Consider the following 24,261-nt stretch of genomic DNA (forward strand, 5'->3'; position numbering starts at 1 on the left):
ACAAATAAAAGGAAACAAAAAAATTGTGCTAGAAAGACAAATAAAAAGGAACGGAGGGAGTAGTTAACCTTAGAGGTTGTAAGTTTCAAAAAAAAAAAAAACCTTAGAGGTTGTAACTTGTAATTCATGCCTTTTATTATTTTTTTATTTTTACCCTTTTTTTCTTCTCTTAATGCAGGAGAAGAAGACTCTAAAGGAAGAGAAAGCTAAGCAAGAGGACACAAAATTGTTTGACACCAAATGGATCCAAATCACATTAATTATTTTATTCAAATATTTTTATAAGTTAATATATCACTTTATAATCTAGCAAAATCACGATTCTTTATTCCGCCGCGCATCGCGCGGGTTTGAGTCTAGTTTTACATTAATGAGGATGAATGAAGCTCAACTCTCATCCATCCTTGTCCATGAAATTTCCTAAACCAAGAACCGTTCATAGTGAAGGAACTTAATTTTGGCGCATATTTAACATAGTTGTGTCTGGGAAAGTTGGAGGTTGGAGGAGTATCATTAATGATGACTAAATCGGTAAGGGTTGCATTTGCTATATCAAGGACTCCTTCGGTGAAAGAAGGCTAGGATAAAACAAGACAAAATCTTCAATTGATATGTAGAGTATCTTAACTAATTACAAGTCGAAAATGGTTTAACATACTTTTTTTCATGAGTATAAATTCTAACCCACTTGAGATGCATGTTTACTAGTGAATTTTTTCTTCGGTGAATTTTTTTTCATTGAGGTGCATGGATGAGATGGGTTAGTTATAGCACTGTTATATCCTGGTTTTGCCGAACCAGGGAGCCGGCGAAGGTGACTGAACTGAAGGTGGAGATGAATGAAAAGAGGATCTGGTGGTGGGATGAATGATTATTTAGCTGAAGATAACTTGGACAAGGCTTATAATTAAATTGGATCATGATTTTTTTGTCAAATTCTGTTACCTTATGTGTGTTTTTGAATGGACTTAATAAGAAAGTTAGGACAAGAGAAGCTAAGGGGGATCATGAATTGTTTCTCAAGTTTGATATATGATACTCTGATAGAGAACTGCAGTAACATTAATGAATTTAAGCGTGTGGAGATGGTGCATTATGGGTTATGGCTATGTTCCTCATATGTTCTCTGTACTTGCTGTTATTAAAGCTCTATATTATGATGGAAGGTACAATGAGATGAGTTGGGTAATTCAAAACACATTGAGGAGCTGTAATCTCAATGATTCTGAGGTACTTAAAGTACATAATGAAATTGACGTCAGGGAATGTAAAATTGATGCTCTTTTTCATGGGCTAGCTGAAATAGCCATGGATGGCCTGTTACTTGATGGTGGAAAGTGGTCATATGCTTCAGCAAGTACTAATATCTTTGGTTTTGCTTGCTGAACTCTGTTACCATATAAACCTTGAGCTGACTCTTCCCGCTTGCATCTATCATGCTTTGGCTTGGAGACTTGCAATTTGGAAAGTTCTCCCTTGTTAGGAAACCAATTTATCATCTTTTACCTGGAACTCTACAGCTATCAAAGACCTCCTTCTAGACCAGGTCATTTAGATCTTTTGTTTTTCTAATTGTCAAGTATGAAGTAACTTGCTTTTAATCATAAGTAGAAATTGTTTTTTTCTTTTGCAAACTGAAAGTTTTATTGATTGCTTGAAAGCCATGAGAACAACCCTTTCATGAGATAGGTGATGAGAAGAAACCCCACCCAAAATATTACACAGATTTGGTACAAAGACCTCCTCAATACAGAAAATTCCTAGCATTCCTTAGAGTTACTACAAATCAAACTGGTCTATTTATGAAAAAGGACCACAATATAGAGAAATACTATCAGCGTAAAGGGCCTCCAAATATCAGTATCCTATTACACAGTCAGCCAATATCCTCCCGCATAGTCAGTATCACAAGGTAGTGGAGTGTAAGTCACTCGTAGTTTTAAGTTCTCTACTGGTTTTTAAAGGCTTGACCTCAACCTCTAATTGTTTCTTGTACTGTAATAATCAGGAAGTGTGAAGGAAAATTTTCTTATTATAATTAGTATTTTAGATAATATTTTCTCAGCCAATTGTTTGATGTTACTTTTTTTTTTTTCTTTTAATTGTTTTGATTAGTATTATCACAGTGAAGACAGTTGTGGGTTTAAGTGTTTAACTATAAGTTTTGTGGCATGGAAGACACATAACATGTGGAAGACAAATAACTGAATAAATGGAGGAATGAATGGCTATGGGTTATTGTAACTTGTAAACATGTTCATAGAGAGCAGTGATAAAGAGCTTTAGTACAGACTGATGTTATCTTATTCTTCTTCTTTCTGTTTTGAAATATAACGACTTACATATGGATTTTGCAATTTTCTTGAGTAAACTGACAAAAGAACGAATTGTGATTCTTAGCACATCTTCCTGCCACAGCAGAGTGATCAAACATGTACTCAGAAGTGGCACCTCCAACGTATGATATCATATAAGGAATTCAACATAAGGAACTTAATGTAAGTTTTTTCCTTAATTCTGGTAATCAAGTATAGTTGCTATATATGACTTTTAATTTTTTTTATACTATTTTGGAATCTGTGGATTAGTGCTGAGAGCTTAAACTATGAAATAAAATCTTTAATGCCGGCTTGTTGTTGGTTGTTGATGTTATGTTTTACTTCTCTTGGTCGTCATCATTTTAATGTACTGCATTGGGGATAGAGTTAAGTATTGGAGAGTGATAGCTCTTGGTTAAGGATTATTACTGCCTGAGGCTGCGTTCGGTTTTTAGTTTTAATGGGTTCTCACATTGGTGTAGAGCTAGCATTGTTGATTGTGACGTGTTGATGTGTACTTAGGTATCATTATAAGACTCAACCTCCCTCAATCATTCTAAATGGTGTATGAAGGAGGGGGGGGGGGGATAGTGCATTTTAGAAACATATTATTGTTTTTGTCATTAGATAGCTAGGGAATAAAAAAAAATTGCAAATTTCGCATGCATATAGTAGTATAACCTGCACCCTGCTGATAAATGTCCAACTGGATCAATGAAAGATTGAGTTTCTTATATTGATCAGCATAATAGCATTCATTGAGTTATTTGTCTGAAAATTTTGCAGGAATGAAACTATGAGAGGCTCAGGAATTTGTTTTGTAACATTGATCATCATTCAATGATTAGTTCTTTTCTTTCAACAGAAAAACGTAAGCACTAAATTAAATGCAAGAAATGCATGTGGCACTAATCTGTCTGATCAAACTGCGTAACTTTATGGTCATTCTATCTGTAAATTCCGTCAAACCTATTATGTAGTTAATTCTTGAAATTATTGCGCCGAGTTATTTGTAACAAATAGCATATCATTGTTCCCACAATGCTAAGTAATGTGAAGCTATGCTTATCAAAAAAAAAATTAATGTGAAGCTATGTTTTCGTATATTGATGCATCTATTATTCTATCTTTTTGCAAGGGTGTCTTGAATGGCATAGCAGAAAACCAGAAAGCAGAAAACTGTCAAAGTCTTTGTTTCTCTAATCTCTACATTATAACTGAGAGCATAAGACAGGGAAGTGAAGATTTAAAAAGAATTCTCAAATTATAAACGATCTTTAGATGTTTAAGACAACTTGTTCATGATCTATATCAATAATTATGCAGCACTCATACAAAAGCTAAACTCATCTTAATCATCTTCATGTATAGAGCCTATTAAACTTGTTTCTGTGTCTTTCTCTCTCATGGCATGCAAATAGACATTAAAGAAAAATATACAATCCAATAAATCATACATCGTTTTTCTTTTCTTGATATGTTGTTGGAAGCAATAATAGAAAAGAGAGAAGAGAGAAAGAAATATCACACAAGAATTTTAACGTGGTTCGGAACACAATGTGTGTACCTACGCCCACTGCTACACTAGGTAGTAATATTTCTCCTTGGTGTGTATAATGCTTACAATGAGATGCCTATATATAGTAGGAGTAAGTCAACCTCCTCCTTATTCTAAGCGATGTGAGACTTACAAATAGACTACATAAGCGATGTGAGACTACAAATAGACTACATAACATAACAATTATCCCACTTGGAGTCTAATTGTAGTAACTTCTTGTAAGCAATAAGCTAATCTGCTCTCCACCTAGTGTAGCGCCTTCGTCTTCAATTATCCTCGAAGGCCAGCTGAGGCAATGCAAAGCCTCAGCTTATCAGCTATAACAGTCTTGGTCAACATATCAGCTGGATTCTCTGATCCTAAGATCTTCAACAGAGATAATTCGTCATCATTGATAAGTTCTCTGATGAAGTGATACTTCATCTGTATGTGCTTGCATCTGGAGTGAAATACAAGATTTTTTGCAAGGCAAATAGCACTTTGACTGTCACTAAACAATGGAGGAACATCTTGTTCTTTTCCCAATTCTTTGAGAAAATTCTTCAGCCATATCATCTCCTTGGCTGCTTCTGAAATGACAACATATTCTGATTCAGTGGTTAAGAGAGCAACTCTATTTTGAAGTTTAGACTTCCAACTCACAGCAGTTCCTCCTAAGATGAAAATATAACCTGTGGTGCTTTTTCCACCATTTGAGTCTCCTCCTAGATCTACATCAGAAAACCCATGTAAAGTGAGATCATTTCTTCTAAAGCATAGACACATTCTTGAAGAACCCTTCAGATATCTCAGTATCCACTTTACACCTTCCTAGGTTTTGACATGAATCTGCTGACAACTCCCACTACATGTGCTATATCAGGTCTGGTACAAACCATAGCATACATCAAGCTCCCTACTGCAGATGCATATGGAACTGTTGACATGTGACTTTCTTCTTCATCTGTTTGTGAGGACTGCTTCTTTAAAAACTTTAAGTGATTTCCCAAAGGGGTGCTTCTGGTATTGACATCTCCAACATTGAATCTGTCAAGTAATTTTTCAACATATTTCTCTTGAGACAACTTCAGAATACCTTCTGATCTATTTCTAGAAATCCTCATACCAAGAATTTGTTTGGCTGGACCAAGATCCTTCATCTCAAAGTTTTCTGACATATGTTGCTTCAACCTGTTAATTTCAGTCATATTTGATCCTGCTATCAACATGTCATCAACATACAAAGCAAGAATAATATAACTATCAGCAAATTTCTTAACATAGCAACAATGATCCATGTCACATCTTTTAAAACCTGAGTTGCTCATAAACTCATTAAACTTCTTGTACCACTGTCTCGGTGCCTGTTTCAGACCGTACAAGCTTTTGTGAAGCTTGCATACAAGATTCTTCATGCCTGGAACTTCAAAACCTTCAGGTTGCATCATATAAATCTCTTCTTCCAAATCCCCATGTAGGAATGCAGTTTTAACATCTAACTGCTCCGAGTGAAGATTCTCTGCAGCTACAATACTTGGGATAATTCTTATAGTGGTCATTTTGACAACTAGAGAAAAAATCTCTGTGAAGTCAATTCCCTGCTTCTGCTGAAACCCTTTCACTACAAGCCTTGCCTTGTACCTTCTGCTGCCATCATATTCTTGCTTTAGTATATAGACCCATCTATTATGCAGAGCTTTCTTTCCTTCTGGTAACTTGGTCAGAGACCATGTTCCATTCTTCTGGAGGGACGTCATCTCGTCTTTCATTGCTAACTCCCACTTGATAGAGTCATTCCCCTGCATAGCTTTACCAAAATATTCTAGCTCTCCAGCATCAGTTAACAACAAATAATTCAACGAAGGAGAATACTTTTGTGGTGCTTTCGACGTTCTTGTAGATCTCCTCACTTGAGTTATAGGAGTTTCAATTACTGTTGTTGGCTCTTGTTCTAGCTCAACTTCTACCCCATCATCCTCGTTCTCGGGATTAATCTGGTTTCTTTTGGCTACATCACTTTCTGAAATTTCTTCCAATGCCACTCTTTCAGAAAGTTCCAACTGTTTACTTGAACTCATAGATTCTGCAGAAGACCTGTCTTTATAAAGCACTCTTTCATTAAAAGTGACATTTCTGCTTCTAATGATTTTCATGTTTTGTTCAGCCCAAAACCTGTAGCCATACATATCAGACCCATAACCAATAAAGAAACATTTTATGACCTTGGAGTCCAATTTGTCTCTCCTATCGGAGTCTATGAGAACATAAGAGACACAACCGAAGACTTTCAAATGTGAAAGACTTACCTCCTTTCCAGACCATACCTCTTCAGGCAACTGATAATCCAAAGGAATAGATGGTCCCCGATTTTTCAGGTAAGCTGCTGTATTAATGGCATCTGCCCAAAACATTTTTGGCAACCCGAACTGGATTCGCATACATCTAGCTCTTTCGTTCAAGGTCCTGTTCATTCTTTCCGCGACACCATTTTGCTCAGTGTTCCTGGTATTGTCTTGATCATTCTGATCCCATTTTCTGAACAAAACTCTTTGAACTCCTGGCTGTCATACTCCCCGCCATTATCAGATTTCAGACTCTTAATCTTCAAGCCTGTCTGATTTTCAACTTCTGTTTTCCACCTTTTAAACACAGAAAACAAATCAAATTTATTTTTGAGAAAATAAACTCATACCTTTCTTGTTGAGTCATCTATGAAGGTGACATAATAGCGTGAGCCTCCAAGAGATTTCACTGGGGCTGGACCCCACACATCTGTATGCACCAGTTCGAGCTTTTCTGATTTTGATTTCCTGCCTGCTTTTGAGAAGCTAACCTTTCTCTGTTTTCCCAAAATGCAATGCTCACAAACACCAAGATCAACATGCTTCAAATTTGACACCTTACCCTTTGATGCCATGATCTTCATTCCTTTTTCACTCATGTGTCCAAGTCTTTGATGCCATATAGATGAGTTATTGACAGCTTCAGTTACTGCTATCATGTCCTCCTCTGCAACCATATAAAGGGAGCCTCGTTTCTTTCCTCGAGCTACAACCAGATTGCCTTTCGTCACCTTCCAAGCTCCACCCCCAAAACTGGTGTGGTAACCCTCATCATCCAACTGGCCTATGGAGATCAAATTTCTCTTTATTCCATGGACATGTCTGACATTATGCAATGTCCAGAGAGTTCCATTAGAGGATCTGATATCAATATCACCTCTTCCCACAATATCAAGTGGTTTTCCATCTGCAAGATAAACCTTTCCAAACTTTCCAGAGATATAGTTAGATAATAATTCTTTTGAAGGAATAGTATGAAAATAAGCACCTGAATCTATAACCCATGAATCAACAGGACTATCCAAGCTGCAAATTAATGCGTCTGCTACTTCCTCAGTTGCTGCATTAGCAGATTCATCATCATCTTGCCTCTTTTGGTAATTCTTCTTCTTCCTTGGGGCTTTGCATTGATTGGTGAAGTGACCTTTCTTGTCACAATTCCAGCAAGTGATGTCATTCCTGACTCTTGTCTGACTTCTTCCTCTTGATTTTGATCTGCCTCGGCCTTGGGCTTGATTGTGACTCTTCTGGCTACCTCTTCCTCTACTTTCAGTATTCAATGCTGAACCGGAAGCGTTTGAAGACTCTCCTTAAGATCAGGTCTCTGATGTCATCAAACTTCAGCTTGTTATCCCTTGCAGAGCTACTGACCGCAGTGACAGTTACAGCCCAACTATCCGGTAAGGATTGTAACAGACTCAAGGCCATCAATTCGTCGTCAAAGGTAATCTTCACTGACGATAGCTGCGAAATAATTGTATTAAAGCTATTAATGTGTTCAGTTACAAAGTTACCTTCTCCTATTCTGAGATTGAATAGACGTCGTATCAGATGTACTTTGTTGGCAGCAGATGGCTTCTCGTACATATTTGATAATGCTTTCATCAGATCTGTAGTAGTCTTCTCATTCACTATGTTGAACGCAACATTTTTGGATAACGTCAATCTGATCACACCAAGGGTCTGTCGATCTAACAGGCTCCAATCTTCCTGCTTCATGTCCAGTTGTTGGGAGCAATAATAGAAAAGAGAGAAGAGAGAAAGAAATATCACACATGAATTTTAACGTGGTTCGGAACACAATGTGTGTACCTACGTCCACGACTACACTAGGTAGTAATATTTCTCTTTGGTGTGTATAATGCTTACAATGAGATGCCTATATATAGTAGGAGTAAGTCAACCTCCTTCTTATTCTAAGCGATGTGGGACGTACAAATAGACTACATAAGCGATGTGGGACTACAAATAGACTACATAACATAATATATGTATCATGTATGCACATTTGAATCTTGAACACGCAACACTCAAACAAAAATTACAATGGCAAATATTTGAAATACTACAAAGGTAAATAAATCCATACCTTGTGATCACAAGAAAAACTGGTGTCCACCTTCTCTGTTCATAACCGTTCACCATGGCGCATCACCGCACTCAATCCTCCAAAATATACTTCATGTGTATTTTATCTCTGCTAGTTTGCTACAAATTGACTTCGAGCCTGGAAGTCATCTGAATCACTTTTCCAATGCGACACGGGTTTACACCACCAGGCACCATATATGCATGTACTACAATTTAGATGACTTACATGCCCGAAATCGATATGAAGCAAACTTTTTTCTGGACACCATTCTTGCACAAATTATCTATTATCTTGGGCGGTGAGAACAACCCTTCAAGTAGGGACGGGTGAGAAATTTATAATGAGTGAGGAAGGTAATGATTACAAAAGGGCTATGACCTAGATAGATAGAAATCTATTAACTGAATATTAAACGATTTTAAATTTGATATATTTATCTTTATTTTTTTTGGAACTTATATTTATCTTTATTTTAAACAACTATATTTTGTACTTAAAACGGATTTTATCTTATATATATCATAATCCGTTAATGAGCAAATATAAATTTTGAAAATAAATTTAAAATTCTAAAAGAAAGCTCTAGAAGATAATTAGAGAATGATTCTACGGAATTTTATACTTTATAGAGGTTAAGGATCAATTGAAAATCAAGAAAATCGTCAACTAGATTCAGAAAGATCTTATTCAAAATTAGGAAACAATTAAATCTTTATCAGATTTCTTTCACAAAAAATACAAATGTTCTTAGGAACTAACCCTAGGAGAGGGATTATAAATAGAGGAGTATTTGTGGTATAAGGGGAGCCTCATCACTTCCTAACCACCAACTATCTCTTCAGCCACCTTCACGCACAACCGGCCACTTCTTTATTCTTCCATATACCCCTTTCTTCAGCTTCCAACATCACAACTAACATCTTCTTCAAACGAAAAATAAGATAACTCTTCTCAACACCTTGCCTTCAACAAAACAGTGCCTCACAACCGATGTTTCACTCTTAACCCCAACATAAACAAATCAGAATAGATCTTGGCATGGTTTCCAAAAATCTCTTGAATAGGTGGTATGGAACGTGATTTCTTGTGCTAATTAACATGGAGGGTGCTTTATTGAAATGTCCAGAGACGATGACAAGGTCAGTTTCATCTAAAGAAAGCTTCTGATGCTGCTTCAAAGGATACAACAGGATGAGTGTTGATGCATCTTTTAAGGTTAATCTCATTTGACACTTGATTTTGTTATTTTCCTATTTTTATATGATTTGATATTATTGTTTGATTTCATTAGATGATTTTATTATAGTGTTTTATTTTTGTGTAAAATAAAAAATTAGGATTAGAAAATTGTGTACAAAATTTGTGTTCAACGTAATATAAAATTCTCAAAAGATATGTCTTTGTTTATATTTGTAACATTAAAAATATAACATACTATTACTTTGTTTTTCCTAAGATATTCCTATAACTGACTGTGTGATGAGACTAGTACCCAATGACTTAGAGATCATGTTAAGAGGTATGCCTCGTCTAACAAATATTTCTCCATACACACCGCTAGGAATCAAATCCTGGACTAGACTCTTAAAGACTCCAACTATCTACTAATTATGCTACCCCTAATTAGTACATACTATTATTATAAATACGAATTTATATCATAATTATTCTCCCTCTATTTATATATAAATATAAGTAACCAAACATGCCTATGAATTTCAATAGAATAGAAGATGTTTACTTGGTTGTTTATTTTCTTCTGGAAAAGAATTTTGTTTCTAGAATTAAAATCAATATAAGCACAATTTTTTTTGAGAAATAAAGATCATGAATAACCACAATTAAAATTTATATTGATTACAAATCTCTTGGTCACGTGTTTCCCAATACAAATAATAAAATTACAAATGATGATAAATAAAGAATTAGAAATCAGAAAAGAAAAAAGTAATTATGAGAAAAATTCATGAAAAATAGTTATGTATAAAACACCAATATATTTGAGATTGCTAATTATAGTATATTTTCCCAATATTATTTATAAATTTTAATGTTTTAGTATAATAGCAATGGTACTGATCAAATAGATCTAGCCCAACTAGGCTATTACAAAACAAAGAGGTAAAGCCCAAGAACATAAGTTAAAGAAAATATGGCCTGATGTAACTTCAGTTATAATTATACCATTGTTTACCTAAAAAAAGTGTTGAACCATTGGAGAGATCATACACCGATACTCGCATGTTCGGGCCTAGGGCACTTTAATACTATCAAAAATCATGGGGCAACTAATATTTGATATATACTAGACTACTAGTATTATACAAAAATGTTTAAATCTTATGGAGGCAATCGCCCCCAACACACTACAAGTGGGAGCGTCCCTGGCCCAATTAATAAATAATCCTTTATTTTACTTAATAAAAAATATATAAAAAATATTAAATCTTCTTTTTTGGATATGATATGTAGGTTTAACATTATTAGGTTTTGTACAATATAATCAATTAGAAGTGTCGTTCTTGCGGACGTCGTGAGGTCTTTTACTTTTCCCACACGTAAAAGACTCTTGAATTTAGAACTCTAATCACAGACCATTTTAAATTTGTTTTTAGGGTTCCAATTTCCCTTAATAAATTGGTGTTGACTCTATATCATTGTTTTATATTATTTTCCATCTTCCCGTCATGACCTGGTTGCGATAGACCCACATTCTCATAGAGCGACAACCAAGACTTAGGGTGAGCTGCATGAAGATAGTAGAATGGCGAGTTGTGGTGATCTCATGCCCAGTTGGTGACTTATGTATCCCGAGCGCATGTTTGATGACTCATATTTTCTACTCTTTGAACTCCTTAATTCAATTTATAGTACTAACGTTAATTTAGTATGATAATTAAGAAAATTAATTTAAAAAGATTGTGCTTGAATTTATAAATTGCATATCTATCTTTTCCGTATGAAACTTGGAGAGAAAGTTAAGGTTTTAGCTTCCTTTTTTCGATAATCCAACTTTTATCATTAATATTGAGTATAAAGGTCCCTTTGAAGTAAAACAAAATAGAATCAATTCATAATTTGATCGATCCCTATTGAGTATTGAAAATTTTAAATCTATCAATCAAATAATTTCAAATTACTACATTATAAAGCAGACCTGTGAAATATATTTGGATAATTAATTTGAGATCATTCCCTTTGTGCGGTATGCTTGTTCTAGTTACTTTAAAATGACAACTTTGTTGTCTATTATATTCACACCTCACTCCAACAACAGACTTCACTTGAACAAAAATACTGCAATGGAGAACATACGTGCTTTAGGACAAAACAACTCAAGTCGTGTTAAGAGAGAAGATCCTCCGACAAGAAGGGTATTCGTGTGCAAGTTTTGCAGTCGTTCAGTAGCGGCCAAGCATTGGGTGGGTATCAAAATTCCCACAAGAAAGAACGTGCGACGCTGAAAAGAGAAGAGATTTTAACCTAGTTACTCAATGCTAAAAATCTCTTCTCTTTTTAGCGCCGCACGTTTTTTCTTGTGAGAATTTTGATGTCCACCCAATGCTTGGCCGCTACTGAATGACTGCAAAACTTGCAGACGAATACCCTTATTGTCAGAGGATCTTCCCTCTTAACATGACTTTAGCGTTTTGAACTAAAGCAAGTTTGTTCTCCATTGCAATATTTTTGTTCAAGTGAAGTTTGTTGTTGGAGTGTTGTATGAATATGATCGACAACAAAGTTGTCTTTTTAAAGTAACTAGAACAAGAAGACCACACAAAAGGTAAGATCTAAAATTGATTATTCAAATATATTTCACGCGTCTGCTTTATACATATATATATATATATATATATATATATATATATATATATATATATATATATATATATATATATATACACCCGATTAACTTGATATTATTTGATTGATATATTTAAAATTGTCAATACCTAATAAGGATCGATTTGATTATGAACTGATTCTATAATTTGCTTTAAGTTTAAAGTCTCACTCTTTAAATAATATTTTGTTATTGTAGTATAGAACAATCACAATTTCCATAGCTCCAATGATGTGAAAATTCCTTTACCACAACACATAAACCCTATCAAATAAAGGATAAGTCCATGGATCATTGGAGAAACCGAAACATGTACTAAAGCACAATGAATTAGCGAGATAAAATCCGTAAGATTCCACTGTTGCATCAATAGCTTAAAATGGGTGGGTGGAAAAAATAATGGAGACCAAACTTGAATATTATTATCACTCGGTGTCAACGCATTTAATATAACTCATGGAAATGTATTGAAAACTCAACTCTCACAATTTGGGGTTTCTAGTAGAAAAATTATTCACCAAAATATTCTTTCATGAACAACATTATAGCAATAATAATTTCTATATTGTCGAACAACAATTATAAAAAAAACATATAGAAACAATAATTATCATGTAATAAAACACTATGTGACTCAACAATTTATTTTTCATGTAATACATCTTTATCCAATGATGTTCAAACATAGGATAGCATATGAGCCAATAATAACAAATATAGACAATGTCTATGAGAATGGAATTGCTCTTAATATTGTTGAAAATATCTACAGAAATAAAAGTATAAATATTGTCAAAACAGTAGTCATAAAATAAAATAAATGATAAAAGAACTTATCGATTTGGATGAGGTGTGGAGAGCGTTGTACTTAAACGTATTTAACCACCATAAGTAGATTACAGAATGTAGATAACATTACAACGAATAGCCTCAAGGATACGAAAACCACTACCTACTAACTCTGCACATAAACTAGCAAGGACCCATGAACAACTCTATGGATTGCTCATGCAAACTTTTCTCCATCTTGTATTTTAAAAGCGAAGCTTCTTTTTCCTAACTAATTTTAACCAAAGAGCATCACCAGTAGTCGTAACTAAGGTAAAAATCCTAAGCCGTACAATGATAAAACACAAGAAGGACATGTGACTTTTTAGTTTTCATACTTAATAAAAATAAAACTTGTGTGTCCTGTAATGCCAATTTCTCTTAACCCTTTAGTAGTTGTAACCATCCAGAAACTATGATGAGAATAACATAACAAAGAAAATGGTAAAAGATGTTACTGGACCTATTTAATAATAAATAATAGGAAACAATAAAATGCATGGTCAAAAGATGATATTAGTCTTTAAAATAAGTAAATAATTTAAATAAAAATATAACAAGATTCTTGTACAGGTTCTAATAGGCTAACGGAAAATGAAACTATTTCATCACTTAATTCAAAGATCCTAAACAATTTCAGAACCTCAACATACTTTATTTTTTCCTTTTTTATTTGCATGATTTTTTAATTCACATTGTGTCTTCGATAGAAGATCCTTCTGCTCATTGCCTTCAAGCTCCATGTTAGTCTGCATCAAAGAAGTTGACTAAATTTTTTATTTTCATTTTAATATATTGAACTTAGCTGTAAATAATATCTTTTTAATTATATACCTCAATTCAATACTATGTATCCTTAATATTCAAAATATTAATAAGTTGGAACTTTTAGCAAAGCTATACCTTATTGGTTATATTATTTCTGTTCTTCCTTGTAGGCTTATCATGGATACATGCATTTTTCAGAGGTCCAAGTTTTAGTTCAACATTGGAAAGCTTTAATTTTGTTAAATATTTATGACGTTGCCTCAAAAAACTGAAATAAGAAAGCACTGGTCACAAAATTATTCAATAGAATAAAAAATATTAACAGTAGAACAAACTCTAAATGTTTCATACCGAACTTCATCTAAAAGTGTGTCTCTCTTTTGCTTTTCTGCCTGCAATTTCTTCTTCTTATCAATATTATCCTGTAACATTGTCATAGTTTTTTTGTAAGGTGATTGAATTAAAACCCAAAGATTGCCCAACGGGCTGTGACACTTTCATTATGTGGAACTAGAAATCCAAAAAATGAAACTACGACACAATTAGGTAAGTAAGTTAAGAACAAAGTAGTAAGATAAGAAAATTCACAATGAGAGGTTAAAGTACTTAGTAGGTATACAAAAATCAGAATTGAGTTGAGGAAGTTCTCCAAGATATAAGGTTTGGATGAAATAGTGGGTTCAACATGCACAAACCTGTTAGATAAATTGAAGAAGGACAATATGAAGTTCTGCACAAATATGACCCATGCAAAGTCAAATATGACCCATGCAAAGTAGAAGTATAGTACATAAAACTTAGGTTAAAAAATCAAGTCACAATTACATTTGACATCGATAGTCATTTCAAAAATAAAAACTCTTTACCTAATTTTATATTTTTCTTTTCCATCCAATTACACAATTTCTACAAAGTGTTGGACAACCAAATTCTAAACGTTTCATTGCTACAACCACCACCAATTCAAATGTATACTCTTTTTAAATTTAAATCATAATAGAAATAGATTTAGTGATATTAAAGTAGAGTCCAAAACATATTTTGAAACAAGATATTGAAAAAATAAAATTAGTGTTTAGCTTCAAAATTAAAGATCCATTTTAGTAGTGTGTTGTTTTAGTTTGAAACTCAAAATTATAATATACTACCTCATCCTAACTTATTGTTGTTTTAGTTTTTCCCCAATTTTTTAAAACTTGTGTTTTGGAAATTCAATATGAGCTATCTCATTTTTCACATTTTCAACCTATTTCATTATTTTATCACTCAACTACTATAATTATATCTACAAACTATCATCTCCTAATTTCACAATCAATTTCACTATTTACTCAACCAATTAATAGCATTCCCCCTCTCTCTTTCTAGGTCACTCTCTCAACATTAAGTAAGGATAGTTTAGTCAAGTTTTATATTAATTTTTTAAGGCCAACAACTCTTATGATAATTAAAAGTGAATTTAAGGGGTACCCAATACAAATGTACAAATTGAATAAAATCCCATGGATCCGGCTTCCACATGGAACATTTATGACGTCAAACATAACTCATAAATCACAATTCCACAACTACTACAAAACATATACAAACAACATTTGGATTAGAATCCCAACAAAAAAAATGTCATTTAAATGACTTATTTCTTGCCCTCAACCATCACTAAGTCTTTATCTTGACAAATTAAAAAAATTCTTTAGTGCATAACCTTAAGATTTAGAAACCATTTTATTCCTCTTACTTTATATAGACCATATTGCTGTCAGTCAAATAATCATCCGAAGAATGTTTTTCTACATCAAGTTATATATCAATAAAAAAAACCCTTAAATTGAGTGCATTACCTTAAACAACACAAGATCAAAACATGTGTAGCAAATATTACATGGTTTGAGTGTAGGCTTCGAGAATATAAACAATGAAAAATAGGAATAATAAGTTAATGAAACAATTAATCAACCATTAGGACCATAATCTAATGAACTATTTGGGTGATAGCAAGTACCTTGAAAATATTGTTTATGAAATCAGTAATTGTGTCAATCCATATTTATAAGTGATGATATTGATTTCAACTAGCTGTGTGCTAATAGAGAAATATTTTATAGACACTCATTTGGGTGTCTATACCCAAATTAAAAGAGAATCAATTCATAATATGTTTGTCTAAGAGTTGATATAACCCTTTTCTTGTTTAGTTCATGATGGGAGGTAACACATTTTATAATAAATATATTTTAAAATACAATTTTGGGTTTCAAAATATAAGTAATGACTTTTTTTTTATAAGATTTATCTTTCTCGAAATCCCCAATTTTGGATTGGAGAGGTTGAGTTAAGAGGGATTTAGGGCCACTGTATTCCCTTTCCCTACAAAAGTTTGAACCAAGTACAAATTTCTCCTTTCTCCTCTCCATTCCCCTCAAATTAAACAATATGTATATGTAAGATAAGACTATATGCACATAATTAAAAATATCAAAGTGGAATAAATATAACAAAAAATAATAATATGAGGGAAAATAAATGACACTGGCCTTTAGTAGCTTCAAATACTTTTCCGATAGTGATCTGTAGCTGCTAGTAAGCTTTGAATTTTTGTCATGATCGTGAAATTGAAGGGAATTAACCGAACTCCTTTTCATCTTTATTCCTAGATTCTGAATTTTCAACGGAAAATAATGAGATTCTATTGAACAATTTTGTTTCTTCATATCTTTTCAAGAAATAGACTGCATCAATAACAAGGGGATTTGAGTGTAAGTACTCAAATTTTCATTAAGGAGAAAAGACAGGAAAAAATTATATTAAGATGAAAAGAAGAGTTGATTCGTTACCTTCGAAGAAGACTAAGAAGAGGAGGGCCTCCTGTGAACCCTAATACGTAATGAAGGAGGAGGAGGAGGAGAAGGAGAAGTATGAGAAGTAGAAGAATAAATTGTTTGGATGAAGAAATATGTGTGACATTAGGGACAATATATACTCATAATTTTTTATTTTCCTTCCTGGTATAAATATGTTTGAGGTCCTTGACTTTGTAAGAGGAATCAAATTAGGACCTCGAAAATTTTCAAAATGTTATTCTTGAGAAATATATTTTTAATCAAATTAAGTCATTTTGTCTTCGTGTTATCAATTTTGACCAACCAACTGGGCAGTGGCGAGCCTTGTCAGCTAAGGGTGGCCACGTAGATGTTCTCACATCAGTTTTAGTTCTTGTAAATTTTTTAAATCATATTCCAATTTCTCCTCTTCCACCACCATCTTCTTCCTCTTCCATTCCACCTTCATTTTCTTTATCTGTAGCTCATGCATTCCTAGGAAAAAAAAAACCAACAATTTAATCTTCTTCATCTTCCTCCTTCCACTCAACACCATCCTCTTCCTTAATCTCCTCACCCAAATTCATCAAAGGAGAACTAGTCTCTCCCATCTTAAAAACCCAGAATACTTCTGAAAATATAGACCATCTAATCATTTATGGGTCCACATGATCCATAAATACCACATTGGTCCCTCAACATATTTTCATACAACATGAACCACCCGGTCATCGTGAAGCTCCTAAGTCAATGGGTGATCAAGAATGCCCATGGCCTAGCGTGGTGACTTCCATTGCACTTAGGAAAGGTGCCACTCTAAGGTCTACCCAAGTTCGTGGAGCCTACGTCATAATTTGTGGTCCGGGCGCCGCGCGAACGTAGGCCCCCTCCAATATTAGTTCTAAATTTTTAGGCTTAAATACTCTGGAGGCCCCTGAAATTGTACCCCGTACGAAAATAAGTCCTTGAATTTTTTTTTCCGATTCCAGATCCCTGAATTTTTTTTTAATCGAAATAGGTCCCTACGCGTGTTTAAAGCTGAGGTGGCTCTATTTTTGCATACTCATTATTTCCATGTGGCCTTTATTATTATTTTTAATTACACATGGAATTTTAATGAAAATTAAACATTTTAAGACTAAAATTAATCCCTAATTCTAATTACCTTCAATCCCTAATCCCTAGGAGTGCAATCGAAGGGAGAAGGTTGATCATGGCCACATCAAACTCCCAGATCAGTCCTTACTAAACACTATGAAATCATCCAAAGAGCAACAGTCCAGCAGACAGAACAACTCTCACCTTTCATGAAATTGAAATTGCCATCAGATTTATCATGAAGAATCACTGCATAGTAATTGTTCACTGGTCTTAAATTTTTCCTTGAGCACAATACCCCACTATGCATAGAAGACACCCCAGCATGCCCATTTTCTGCAGCTTTTCCAACATGCACATCCCTTCCCTTCTCTGTTATGTATCATCATCTTGAACTAAAACAAAAAAAGATTTAGACTATGAAATAGAAATGGGTTTTGTTTGAAGGTAGAGCATGACAACTAAAAAACAAAGAAGTGGGAGAGAAAAGCCCACGCATGCTTGAAAATGATGGAGTTTTTGGAGGATGAAGCGAATCTGGGGGAAGAAGAAAGAGAAACGGGGAGAGAGAAGGTGGCTTTGGCGCAGAGCCTCCGACCCTTTGTCACCGATTTATCGAAAACCGCCAGCATTTTTCACAGATCTGGAGATGGAGTTGTGAATGGAGTAAAGGGAAAAGCGGATATGGAGATGGAGCACCGAGCAAACCCACTTTAGGAAAAGCAGATCTGGAGATGGAAATGATAGACGACGGTTCTGAGTTCGATTTCAGGGTTTGTTTCTGAGCTTGATTTCAGGGTTTGTTTTCATATCTGAGAAGAGAAGCACGAATTTAACAAGATTGATGTTCAGAAACAAACCCAGGAGATGGGTGGACAGTCGACGGTGGTGATAGGTGGGGAAAGAGGAGAGTGAGAGATTAGAGGGTGGGGATGGGTTTTGGGGTTGTTGTACCGGTGGTGGAGGTGTTGAAGAGAGACAGGTCTGAGATTGATAAAAGGTTGAATATGATGTTGAAGATAGAAGAGGTGAAGAAGGGAGAGAGAAGAGGAACATATTAGATTGAAGATAAATGTTTTTTTCTAAATTATTTAAAAATAACAATAAAGGTCACGTGGAAATAATGAGTATGCAAAAATAGAGCCACGCGTAGGGACCTATTTTGATTAAAAAAAATTCTAAGGATCTGGAATCGGAAAAAAATATTTCAGGGACTTATTTTCGTATGAGATACAATTTCAGGGGCCTCCAGAGTATTTAAGCCAAATTTTTATTTTCAATTTCTCGCCCTCCGGCTTCTGAGAGCCACGTTGTTTGCTATGAGCTTATAATTTTTGTGAAGGTACAAAATCAAGAAATAATGTTGCATCGTGCTACTCCTGGAATTATGTGGGGCTTCATATACCTGCAAGTTGGCTGCGAGCCCCACTTGCTCTTGTTGCACCCATATGGTTGAAGATGCTCTCCGGGATTGCCCTCATTCCAAAGAGCTTTGGCTGCGCTCAGTTTGCACTTTCTTCCCTGATTTCTTTGTTTCAAATTTTTGGAATTGGATTGAGGACATATATTCTGAAGCTGCGAATTTCCTCCATGTTCTTTGGTGGGTGTGGCGGTGGAGCGGGGAACAATGTGGTTCTTGGCAATGAGGTTTGGACCATGGAGCACGTTCAACGACAAATCTCGAGTACCATTCCCAACCCGGGCTAGTGGGTTGGAGACGACGTTGTCCAGTGTGCAGTATCGAGTTTTGTTACATCTCTAACTGGTTGGATGAAGCTGCATGTGGACGGTAGCTTCCACCGTCCTTCTTCTACTATGAGCTATGGTGGTCTCCTTAGGGATCACAATGGTGTTTAGATTGATGGGTTTGCTAGTTTCGAAGGCGTTGGTGAGGTGTTCCTTGCCGAAGTACTTGCTGTTGTAAGAGGCTTAACCATGGCTTGGCAAAAGGGAATCCGTAGGCTTATTTGCATATCAGATTGCTTGGATGTAGTACTGGCGCTCACTGGCAACAGGTCCTTGAACTTGTATTCTTGTGCAGCATACTTGGCGGAGGCAGAGTTTTCTGCACCAGAATTAGGAAGTGTCTATTCAACATGAACCTAGAGAGAGGAATAAACCTGCGGATGTCTAGCAAAGATGGGTTTTAGACTCAGATTAGACTTCTCAACTTGGAATATTCCCCCTCCTGAGATTGCTCCTCTCGTGGGGTGTGGCTAGTTTCTTTTCCTTCTTTTGTTTGCTTTTCTATATCTCATGTACCCAAAAAAAAGTTTTCTGAGGGGATTAAGAATGTAAGATAGAAAGATAAAGTGTGTGTGAGTAATATCCAGTCTCAATTTACAATCATGATGAATGAAAAATTGAAAATATTTTGGACATGTAATTCAACATATTGGGACTAGAGGTGCAGTATTTAGTCCCACACTGAACAAGTATTAGAATGATTTGAAGTTGAAGTGAGCCGGGCACATTAAGATGAGAGATGAAAGTTGCGACCGGAGCATTTATTTAGTCCCACACTGGAGAAGCATTTGCTCTAAGAGTGGTGCAGTGGAAGCCCTAATGAACTCTTATGTTGAGAGAATGCAAGCTCCAACAAGGGTGATCCATTCTATTTATTTAGATTTTGTAATCTATGATGCTCCCTTCTTTATCTCACATGATATTAAGCATTGTTCTTAATGTTTACTAGGAATGGTGCTTGAATATTTTTGAAGCAGATAAAACACAACACCCAAATTAAAGAAAACTGAAGAATTTCCTTGGCAACCATACACTATCAGATTAGAAATAGATGTTATACTACATTTTTTGAACAGAAATATGGATGTACTTCTCAAGACTATGTGTTTATGTATGCATGGGATTTTAGAATCTTCAAGGGTCATTGTTTTCTGCCCATGATACCTTGGCTGCACCTATAGACAATGAGGTTGTGAATTTGTGATTGCCCAGCTCTCAATATCACCATCCTAAAGTTAAAAAGTTGAACTTGATTTGTTGGTCACCCTAAAAAGGGAAGACCATTCAAAAATAAGTGTATGCCACTTGCTGTAGAGTGCACACGGTATTCTTTAGTAAAAAGCGAAAGAATAGTTTGCAATGTGCACAGTACACGGCTCCGTGCTTTTACCTTGCAATATATCAGAGCTTTTGTATATGTTCTCGTACTAAGAATTGTCAACAACTGTTCAGTGTGGGACTTATAAGTAGGCAAATCATGCTCAAGTTATGTAGCTGGATTCAATCATCTTGTTTGCTTTTGTATTGCGTAGTGTTGGGAATTTATAAGAAGGTACTTGTTTTTTTTTTTTAAGCAAAATTGTATTAAAGAGGTACTAGGGGTACCTCAACCCATGGTAATTACAAGGAACAAATAAAAGGAAAGGAAAAGAAAGGTCCAAAGGAACCAATACAATGACAAAATCGACAGTATGCTGCAATCAACTTCCTAAATAAGAAGGTCCTTGTTTAGTTGCATAGCCTTGTAATTATTGCCAGTTTCACAAAAATTGTAATCATCTAATACTTCTCTATTTTTTATCTTGTGCATTACGATATCTAAATGTGTTTTCTCCCATCAAAAGTTGATTCTAGCTTCTTTGAAATTGTTTTCAATTTCAGCTTATCCTTTTCATATAATGTTATATTTGTTTTATGTTATTGCTCTTCCCAAATTCTGATATTGTTATCCGCCCAACCAAAAAAAAAGGAATTGATTCTTCTTAGCATGTTTACATTTGCAGCTTGTAGGATGACAAGTTTACATTCGCAGCCGATAGGCATAATATCATCCAATGTTAAATGAAAATGACTAAATATGAAAAGTCCAACATTGGGAGTTGGAGAGAAGAACATTTTTTTGTAAGTGCTTGGGTTGGAGGTCCAATTCCCTTTAGGCATTTGGGACTAGACCACACTTCACATTCAGCTACTTCACATTCATCTAGCACTCTCCCAGGACCTACACTACAATTTTGGGCATTTGGGCTCACACATCCAAACCCAACAGAAAATTTAAGTTGGTTTTGCATATCTATGCAATCTCAAGTTCAATATCAACAAAAAGATACTCAAAAAGAAATTGGCATGTATTAGTTTAGTAGTTGTATTAACTTTATGCTGAAACCTGATTAATCGTGGATATTTGCCCACATTACTCAAAAAATAATGGTGATGAATGACAGAAAATGTACAAGTACATTGAAGGCTCAGGGGAAAGGCTACAACAATAATGAGCAAAATAGGAAGATTGTGGAAAGACGCTTTGACAAACTTGGTGATGATTTAGATCTCACTGTTCTCCTTGCAACCACACCTGTTACAAAAGATACAGATACCCCACATGCTCATATACACCTGCAGAACTCATGTGAATATGCTACTTTGTATGCAACTTCCTTTCAATTTAAGATTTGCTTCCTGTTTAGGTATGATATGTGTTTCATGGTAGCAGAGTAGTGTAGCACTGACTTTTTGTGTAGAAATTGTTAGAAGACTAGTGTAGCGCGATGCCTTTGATTAACAGTTTATCACTAAACCTTCATTATTTGAAATATGCACATTTTAGAATATAATGAATTCTTAAATATGGAGTGTGTTAGGAACCAAAATGCAGAATCAAGGAAAAAACAGTACAGAAAGGATTAACTGATAATACTGAGAGCTTTATTGAATCGATTAAAATGGATTACAAAGGAAATTGAGAACTCCTCCTTCTATTCCTTTACTCAGAGCAGAGCTCCGCTAGGAAGTTAGCACTTCCCAATCATTATATTGCCTATAATATCCAAAAAGTAATCCTCACATTCCCTCAGCTATTCCTTATATTCAGTACTAACTTGCCAGCTCTCATTTCACCACCTGTCACCCTTTCTAACTAACTTAGCCACTATTTCCCTTCTTACCCCTTCTAGAATACACCTGAAAGATTCCAGGCCTATTTGTCCTACTATGAATCAGCTCCTCATGTGGCAATGATGATGTGGAAATAGGGACCCTATCAACACTTCCTTCTTCAACCGCAACCTTGTCCTCAAGGTTGAATGAAGGAAATTGACTTTGCATCATAATGGTCTCTTCCCATGTAGCTTCTTCTGCAGACTTTCCCTTCCATTGGACCAAGACTTGCTTGGTGTCTTCATTTTGCTGTTTGACTGTTCGAGTAGCAAGTACAGCCACAGGTTCATACTCCCCCATCTGATCCTCACCTAAAAGTTCAGGGAGTTCTTCATCCTCTTGGTAACTCCCTACTGCCTTCTTCAGAAGAGATACATGGAACACTGGATGTACTCTTGAGTCAGGAGGAAGTTTCAACTTGTAAGCTACAGCTCCAATGCGTTCAAGAATCGGAAAAGGACCATAATACCTGGCTGCTAGCTTGGCATTGATCCTTGTTACCACTGATTGCTGTCTATGGGCTCTTAGTTTGACAAAAACCCACTCTCCAACACTAAAACTCTGATCCCTCCTTTTCTTGTTGGCATAAGACTTCATTTTCTCTTGCGCTCGAAGCAATTGACTCCGCAATTGCCTTAAAGCCTCATCTCGATCCACCAAGTCCCTCTGTACTGCCTCTACCTTTGTCTCACCTTGCAACCAACGTGTGAGGGTTGGTGGAACTCTGCCATAGACCACTTCAAAAGGGGTTTTGCCAGTAGACACGTGATAATTGGTGTTGAACCAATACTCAGCCCAATGCACCCAAAGCACCCAAGTCTTGGGTTGATCAGAAATAAAACAGCGTAAATAGGTTTCAAGGCACCTATTGACTACCTCTGTCTGCCCATCGGACTCCGGATGGTATGCTGAACTCATCCTCAGTTGTGTGCCCTGCATTCTGAATATTTCCTTCCAAAAGCTGCTCATGAAAATAGGGTCTCGATCACTGACTATGGATGTCGGGATCCCATGGAGCCTCACTATTTCCTTGCAAAACACCTCCGCGATACTCCTTGCTGTATAAGGATGCTTGAGAGGGATAAAGTGAGAGTATTTGGACAATCGATCAACCACGACCAATATAGCCTCAAATCCCCTAGCTTTTGGTAATCCCGTAATGAAATCCATAGAGATCTCATCCCATATCTGCTCCGGAATAGGCAACGGTTGTAATAATCCCCCCGGTGATGTTGCTAAGTACTTTTGACGCTGGCATATATCACAGTTGCGCACATAGTCTTGTATGGTGCCCTTCATTCCCATCCAATATACATTGGCAGCGATTCTGCGGTACGTTTTTTTGAACCCAGAATGACCTCCTAAAGGAGTAGCATGAAACTCATTTAAGAGTGTGGGGATGAGGTGAGATGTGGAAGGAATGACCAACCTGCCTTCATACAATAAGACCCCTTGTTTGTATTCATACCCTGGCTTGGCAGTAGGGTCAAGAAGCAACTGTTTGATGATTTCTTGTAACTTGTCATCTTGGCTTACTTCAAACTGTACCTGCTGATTCTGCTCCCACAGAGGAAACGATGTGATGTGGCTCAACTCTGCTCCTTCATGGATCCTGGAAAGTGCATCAGCCCCTTTATTCATCTTTCCTTGCTTATAGACAATTTCAAAATCATACCCCAGAAGTTTTGCCGCCCAATTCTGTTGTTCTGC

At 35.5% G+C, this 24,261-nt stretch overlaps 1 non-coding gene across 1 annotated transcript; it reads right to left on the bottom strand.

Moving 5' to 3' along the window:
* Nucleotides 1-20,655: 20,655 nt before the first annotated feature.
* LOC130741488 (U5 spliceosomal RNA) lies at nt 20,656-20,773 on the bottom strand. The gene has a single exon (XR_009020384.1). It is a non-coding gene; the product is annotated as a U5 spliceosomal RNA (small nuclear RNA).
* Between the last annotated feature and the right edge of the window lie 3,488 nt (nt 20,774-24,261).

Source organism: Lotus japonicus, chromosome 2 (genome assembly GCF_012489685.1).
Source record: "Lotus japonicus ecotype B-129 chromosome 2, LjGifu_v1.2".
Taxonomy (NCBI): Eukaryota; Viridiplantae; Streptophyta; class Magnoliopsida; order Fabales; family Fabaceae; genus Lotus; species Lotus japonicus.